The 7854-nt window shown below is 40.4% G+C and overlaps 1 long non-coding RNA gene across 1 annotated transcript in view; it reads left to right on the top strand.

Moving 5' to 3' along the window:
- The first annotated feature begins 2224 nt into the window (after positions 1-2224).
- LOC148206059 (uncharacterized) overlaps positions 2225-7854 on the top strand; it is a 35721-nt gene continuing 30091 nt past the window's right edge. Inside the window, exon 1 of the long non-coding RNA XR_015783428.1 lies at positions 2225-2615. This is a non-coding gene — a long non-coding RNA (uncharacterized LOC148206059). The remainder of the gene's footprint in view (positions 2616-7854) is intronic.

Below are 7854 nucleotides of genomic sequence, written 5' to 3'. Positions count from 1 at the left end.
AGAAACAGCTTTTAAGGCAAACGGCTCTACCTACTCTCGCGCATCCTTAGTGAATATTCAAGGCTGACTGGTTCCAACTATACCGAACGGAAAATTTGGGTAAGGCTGAATGGTTATGGAAAGAGAGTGAGCTACAGAAGAACTCTGAAGTAAGTAAACGGTTGATAACATTTGAATAAGGAAGTAATGGCTTTGATAGGTTGATCGATCGGTAACCTAAATACCGAACGAGAAAAATCACTATTAAGAAAAATCACAAGTCTTTCAAGAGGAAAAATAATTAATATGGGAGTTGGTTTCTATTGTAGTCGAGTGTGAAACAATGAAACAGAAGAAACAGCAAGACAGAGAAGAGAAACATCGAAAGAAAAATATGAATATCGTGGAATAGAATTATTAATGAAAAACAAGACAAGGTGAACTATATATATTTGTATACTTAATCCAAATAAAGGACATAAATAACGAGTGTTAAAGAAAACGAACGAAACCGAGCAGCCAAAAGACCTGAACGTTCGTCCATGACCGAACGCTTAGAAGAAGGAGAACGTTTGTCAGATGAAAAACCAAACGATTAATCACAAGAAACGCAATGAATAAAATATAAGACTGATTCTAAATGACAGTTACTGTTTGAAGAAGGGAATATAAGGAATTCCCGAGTAGTTTAAAGGAAGTATCAAACATTTTAGATTTAGGCAGAGAATGGATTTTCTTGGTTATTGGAGAAAAATAGACTTCACCTCTGACCCCAATTCGAAAAAAAAAACGAGCATAATTTCAGGTCTTCATGTTTTTGGGTTGTCCTATCCGCCTGGCCGTTCGTCTGAAGTAATAAGTTGAACGAATCCTAAACTGGTCACCCAACTTACTCTTAGATGATTGCACAGATCCAAGAGATGAAATGAAAATCCCCACCTGGATTGCTACTAAATTGTATTCTAAACACTCCAACCACTTCCCGGCTGTCCTGTGAAATCAATCCTTATCATTAACTTCTCAGACTGATAACTATAAAACGAAAATTCTTGTTCAATCTACTCTTAGTAAATCTAATAGTATCTTAGATGTATTACCGATCGGTTCTACCGAACGTTTCATTCTCTACTAACGTTCGTATCCTTACTTATAATATTACTTCCTGAAATTCTCAACGAGACCCAAATTTCGGTTTATCACTGCTTGCACCCGTCTTAGTGTTTGCACATTGTTTATCCAGTAATTCCTACTTCGAACAATTCTACACACGAATCTTCTTATCCTTAACACTCCTAGCACTGCTCTCAAATGTTTCATTTTGATTCATCCTTCTTGTATTCTAGTAAAACGTGCGTACTACATAACTAAACGTTCCACTCACTTAATTGATCCTTGGGTTTCATCCACTCTGCAAAAGCTACTTTGTAAAAAGTTACTGATGTTAATCTAACACCTAGCATAATTGGGAAAGAGACTCAAATTTCCGCTGAGTAGATGGCCGTGAAGCCGCTTCAGGAAGACTCACCAGTCCAATCATTTATCACTGTTCAGTTACCTTATTGCTACTGACCGTCTAATTTAAAAGAAACCGAACGTTGGTACACCATTCTCGTGAAGAATTCTCCTAAGTTAGTCAATTCTAGAAATTTACACTCTCACTAAATACGCATCTATCTCACAGTCGGATATTAAAACTAATCCAATTGTTGGGGTATACACTATCAGACCAAACTGCTCCCTCATCACAATAACTAAACAGCGTACAGCAAGACATTTCATACCGCAAGAAAGTGCAGGTGATAAGCATACCTGAACTTGTTGCTTCAGTGTACGTTAAGACATAGACTCATCCCTCTTATGCTCGGCCACCTCTTCCTGGTTGATCTCTTCCAGCATTTGGTGGCCCAAACTCTGCTCGTCCTCCCTTGCTGCACTCGTTCTTGACATGTCCGCTTCCCCCACATTGAAGGCAGCATTTTGCTTCCACCAGTTGGGGACACGACGATCGGAAATGTGGTCCTCCACACTTAAAACACTTCACTGCCCTTTGCTGTCCAGACCGGTTGACAGCAACTAACGATTGTGCTCGAGACCCATTAGGAGTAGATAGTAATCCAGTACGAGCGTAAGGCGTCCTCCTTGTCCTCCTTGAATTAGTAATATTCCTTGAAGATTTGGGTCCTCTCATTACTTGCTGTTGTTGCTTCATATGTTGTTCCACTTCTGTCACGTTCTTCTCTAATATATTAACTTTCTCCACCTCTGTAAGACCCGTAACTTTTATGGTGGGGGACATAGTGGGGCATGGTGGTCACCCACCTTTGACTATCATAAGGCAATTATTGTTGGTGCATTATTACGGGAAGCTTTGCACAAAGTGGGGGAGGCATTTTTGGCATGATAGGGAGAGAGAGTGTGAGCAGCTCACGGGGAAGGAACCCATTCTTTCTCTCTTTAAAAACTTCATCCCAAAATTCTCTCGCTTCTCTCTAAGATTCCAGCACCTTGTAGGAATTTTATCCTGATGCTACCATGGTCTCCGCAAAGTAGAGGACTTCATTTCAACCGAACGTTTTCGTCCTTCCGATCGGGGCAGAATTCTTGGCCGAAGGATGGTTGTGCTTGGAGAAAACCAGGTAAGGGGAAGCTAGATCTGTGTATGTAAATTGTAGGAATAATAGGTTTGATATCATATTATGATTATTTGATGAAAAAGGGTTATGTTTAGAGTATCATTCCTTGCTACTAATCTGTATGAGTATGGTAGAATTATACTGTTGCAAATCTGGGAAAGAGGGGTGGAACAATGGAGTTTTCTGGGTTTTCTGGACTCTGGCGCGATTCTGCAGAATTTCTGCAGAATGCGCGTTCGTCCAATTTTGGGAGTCAAAATTGGACGTTCGTCCCAACAGTGCTCGACCAAAGAGTGGTCGGCCAACTTCAGAACGTTCGTCTCAATTGCTGAGCGTTCGGTTCTGAACGAACGTCGGCGTTCGTTCGTCATAATATATGGGACGCTCGTCCAAGTGGTATTTAAACAGTGAATTATGAGCGTTCGTCCTCAACTTAGTATCTTCGTGGAGTAATCTTGAACGTTCGGCCTTGGTCTCTAGACGAACGTCCGTAGGTTATAAAGAGCTTCGGTCTTTGAGGATGTTTGATCTTATGCGCTCGTCCAAAGCGTCCAATGATTTAGCGTTCGGCCTAAGTGATGGATCTTAGCGTTCGGCTCAGTAACTGAGCGTTCGGCCTTGTGATAATTATGAGCGTTCGGCTTTTGGGGTATAACGAGCGTTCGGTTTTTGAGTATAAGTGAACGTTCGGTTTTTGGATATAAGGGAGCGTTCGGTTTTAAGTGTTCGGTGTGGATCTTGGACGTTCGTCCTTGGTTTCAGTGAGCGTTCGTCCTTGGTTTCAGTGAGCGTTCGTCCTTGGTTTCAGTGAGCGTTCGTCCTTGGTTTCAGTGAGCGTTCGTCCTTGGTTTCAGTGAGCGTTCGTCCTTGGTGTCAGTGAGCGTTCGTCCTTGGTTTCAGTGAGCGTTCGTCCTTGGTTTTTGGGAGCGTTCGTCCTTGGTTTTGGGAGCGTTCGTCCGTGACGTTGGTCCTTTAATTTGTGAACGTTCGTTCTTTAATTGGTGAACGTTAGTCCTTGAATTTGTGAACGTTCGTCCTTTGTGAACGTTCGTCCTTGGAGCTCGGTTAGGTTTGGTGTTTATCGGCAGCGTTCGGCCTTTTATGAGGATTGATTTCAGAACGTTCGTTCAGACAGCATCAGAGTAGGAAATAGCATTCGGTAATAATGCATGAATCCGTGGGAGTATTTTGAAGCAACTATTGAGAATTGTTGGTTATTTTCCTTGATCCAATATTGGTTTAGTTATACATATTATTGAGAATATGTATGACTTCGTGATTGAGCACGTTTATTCTAGTTATACATATTATTGAGAATATGTATGACTTCGTGATTGAGCACGTTTATTCGGTTGGAGGTGGTACATACACTATGTTATTTACTTGTAACTTCGTCGGTCTTTTTAGCATTTTTGCTAGTCTCACGCGTGAGACGGAGATTCGAGTGTCACCTTCTTCTGCGCGAGGAGGTGAATGTCTCGCCCACTGACTTCGGCTTGTGTTGAGTATAGTGCATCGTTACGCGTAGTATCGATGTTTTTACTCGTTAGTCCTTGAGGAGTCGGGGAGATAGGTCTGAAGTCGCGATGGATGACGGCTCGGGTCGCCTGTTATTGAGAGCAGGTTATGACGACGAATTACAAGTAAACGACATCAGTTTATGAAAGACTAGTCTGCAGAGTCATGTGAGTCGATTTATCATGGGGATTGTTATAGTATATGTAGTGGGTTTATATTGTGATAATTCTGGTTATTCATCTTGCATGTTGTGGCTGTGGTTTCTAACCGTGATGGTCGTACGGATACGGGAGAGATGGTAGTGCAGATAAAGTTAGATTTGGAATACTTCTTCGAGAGAGACGGGGAGTAAAACTTGTTGGGTCTATAGGTAGTAACGAGCATTCTTACTAGTGACGTTCGGTCTTGGTGTTATTTATTTTTAGGTAGCGAACGTTATTAGGTAACAGTTGATCTTGATGTTAGTGGATCTGAGGTAGCTAGCGTCCGATCTTAATTTGGTAACCTGAGGTTTAGTTTGATTACGTTCGGTCAGTACTGAGGTGTTCAGCAGAGTACTCTAGGCGTTTAAACCAGACTCAAGTGTTCCTTATTATAGTGTTTTGTCTCGTAGTGATGGTTCTTAGGGAATGATCTTTATTGGTGAGGTTGCTCTGAGGTTGTAATCATTTACGGGGAGTGACCGGCCTTGATATTCGTTGAGGTAACGATCGATTAAGAAGTAGTGATTAGTCGTGATGATGCATGATTCAGGAAGTGATCATTCTCAGGTAGTGTTAGGGGCGGATGATGCTTGTTTCAGATAAGGATTGTTAACAATTAGCGGTTGTACATAGGGAACATCCGGTCTCGATGTGGTTACCCTCAGATAGTGTTAAATCCAGTAAAGTGATCAATTAAGTGTTCGCCCAAATGGTACTTAATCTGTGGTGCGCGAGATTTGATCTTTGAGCAATCGTTCGAATAGTGTTTGAAATAATAGTAATTGTTCTAGTAGAGTGCACTGTCTTAACGTGAAGTCTAAGTACTTGATCTTAATCAGCGTTTGATCTTTTGGTATTCGACCTAATGGTATTCGGTATAATAGCGGTTGATGTTTAGTTTTGAGCTTAATTGATCAATCTTAATGTTCGTGTAAACAGTATCTGATGTAATATAAGTTCGTTGTTTTATCGTTTGATTCAGTAATGATATGATATCTGGGTATGTATTGAGGTTGAGGGTACTGTAGTAGGATGTCTTGATCTGTGGTTGATTGTGGACATATTGAGGGGACTAAGAATGAAATTACAAGTGGGGCACTTTCCATTGATTTGCTCATCAACGTATCGTCCGGACGAGAGTTTATTGTGTACTGGGTTAATTATTAGGTACTATGGAATGAGTGTCCAACAGGAATTGTGGTACGTTGGTTTGAGGATGTTTGACTTAATTATTATATGATATTTGTATCGAAATAACTATGCAAGTTTTATAAATGATGTGTTTCAGGTTAGCTCACCCTTACTTTGCTTGTTTGTGCATGTGAATGCGATGATCGTATAATGTGTGATGTTATACGGGAGCAGTTGAAGGATTGTCACGTGATCCTGTGCAAATGAAGGAAGAGATGGAAGATCGAATTAGAAGGATTCAATGTTATCTTTGCAGTTGCGTCTGAGCTTAAAACTGATGTATAGATTTTAGTTGTTGTTCGGGATGTTATGTATTATTACAACATTTAAGTTTTGAAAATATTTTTTTAATTTTGGGTGAATTTTTGGGATGTTACAACCTCCCCAGGGAGACACTCCTCATTGAACTTAGATGGATGATGTTGAAGGAAACTCTCCAAGCTCCACTCGGTCCTTTTATTCCCAGAGGAAATGGATGCTCCTGAAATATTCTCAGTGATTTCTAGGATCTTCACCAGCTGTTCTTGGATCGCTTCAGAATTGGCACGTACGGCTTCCAAACTTTGTAAAACGTTGGTAATCTGCTGCACTAATGCAGCGTTCTGTTGTTGAAGTACTCCTATTACTGATTTCAATAGCCTATTGTGGGCAGATGCATCACGTTCGGTTGGTTGAGGTTGGGAAGGAGGTATTGGTGCCATTAGTTCTCTAAGAAGCAGAGAAAACAATTATTAGCAAATTTTAAGAAGTTTGAATCATTCATCAAACGGACGTTGAGCACACAGCAAAAACATAGTATGCTCATAACCTACAGTATTCCTTTAAGGAACAAAACTGCTCTGATACCACTAATTGTAACATCCCAAAATATAGTAATTACCATAGATCAGAATTAATTACAATTAACAGTACAGTAAACAGTCTTTAGAATTAAACAGAGATCAAGGGTTCAAAGCCGAACGGCTGCAGTACAAAATAACGAGCGTTTCAGAGTAACTGGAAATAAATCAGAACGAACGGTTTTACAACATAACTAACCGAACGTCCCAAAAACTATACAGATAAACCAAAGACTAAAACTTAACGAGTGCGCTAAGGCTCGGCTTTAACCTCTACTTCTAACAGGTTGGCGTCCTCCAAATTTTCTTCTTCTAGCACATCTTCAAGAGGTGCCTCTCCATCTGCTCACATCCACAACGGATGATCATCGCATTGACAAGACGGACGTACATATACAGTAGACAACACAAGGAATTGCAAGGGTAAGCTTAGGTAATTTAATTCAATACAATCAATATCATTTTAAAACATAGTAAATCAATCATACCATTCATACATCGTTAAATACATATATCCACACATACAGTAACTCATGCAAATTCTCATAATTAAAGACTGTCCGGACTGTATGATCCATGTAACTGCAGGCGTTCGTGCACCCGGGTGACGTAATAGCTGGAATTCGCATCAGCTGCCACCCGAGGTTAACCCTTATCAGCCCAAAGTACTATGTAGGACTAGTGTCTCCTGCCATTCCCACGCATGAACTACTCTCCTCTACATGAGGATGAGCAATCACGGAATATCAGGATGAACAGCCATCAGCGATTTTACCATGGTCATACTACACTACCTCTCATATTCACATCATGGAGACGTTCCTCCTTGGAACGCTCATTCACAATCCAGTCCAATAAATCCATTCACACTATCATTCGCACATTGTTAAACATTCCTCTTATTCAGATTTCCATTCTATGTTCCACTCTCTTAATTTAAACCAAGTTTATCGTTTAATAGATCCAGACGAATGTATTACAATACACTGATATCACGTTTCTGAACAAAAGAAACGAACCATTACCCATTTACGGACGTTAATACAAAGGAGTAATGTAACTGAGATTGAGTCTAAAATATCAGAATAATACTTAGGAAAATTCTAAGTATAAGGACTTGAGGTTAAATGAAAAGGACCATCACAGTTTAAATGAATCCAAATAAATAACTAGAGTATTAATAAATTCGGAAACAAGCACTGCCAGTCAAAGACCGAACGTTAATTAATAAATTGAACGAACGCTGTTGAAGTTCGCTCACGAAGCAATTATAAGGACGAGCGTTCAGTAGAAACCGAACCCTCCTTAGGACGAACGCCAGGTCAATGACCGAGCACCAAATAGAACGAACGCACATTTGAACGAACGTTCAGTATCAGACCGAACGCTAACTAGGACGAACGCTCAATCTAAGATCGAGAGTTCATTTGGACGAACGCTTAATATAATACTAAGCGCTGCTTATGACGAACGCTGGTAAACAAGACCAAG

This window comes from Vigna umbellata, chromosome 1, assembly GCF_029865625.1.
Source record: "Vigna umbellata cultivar VRB3 chromosome 1, Vumbellata_1.0, whole genome shotgun sequence".
Taxonomy (NCBI): domain Eukaryota; kingdom Viridiplantae; phylum Streptophyta; class Magnoliopsida; order Fabales; family Fabaceae; genus Vigna; species Vigna umbellata.
Note: the sequence above shows the minus strand (reverse complement) of the source record. Positions and strands in the feature narration are given on the sequence as shown.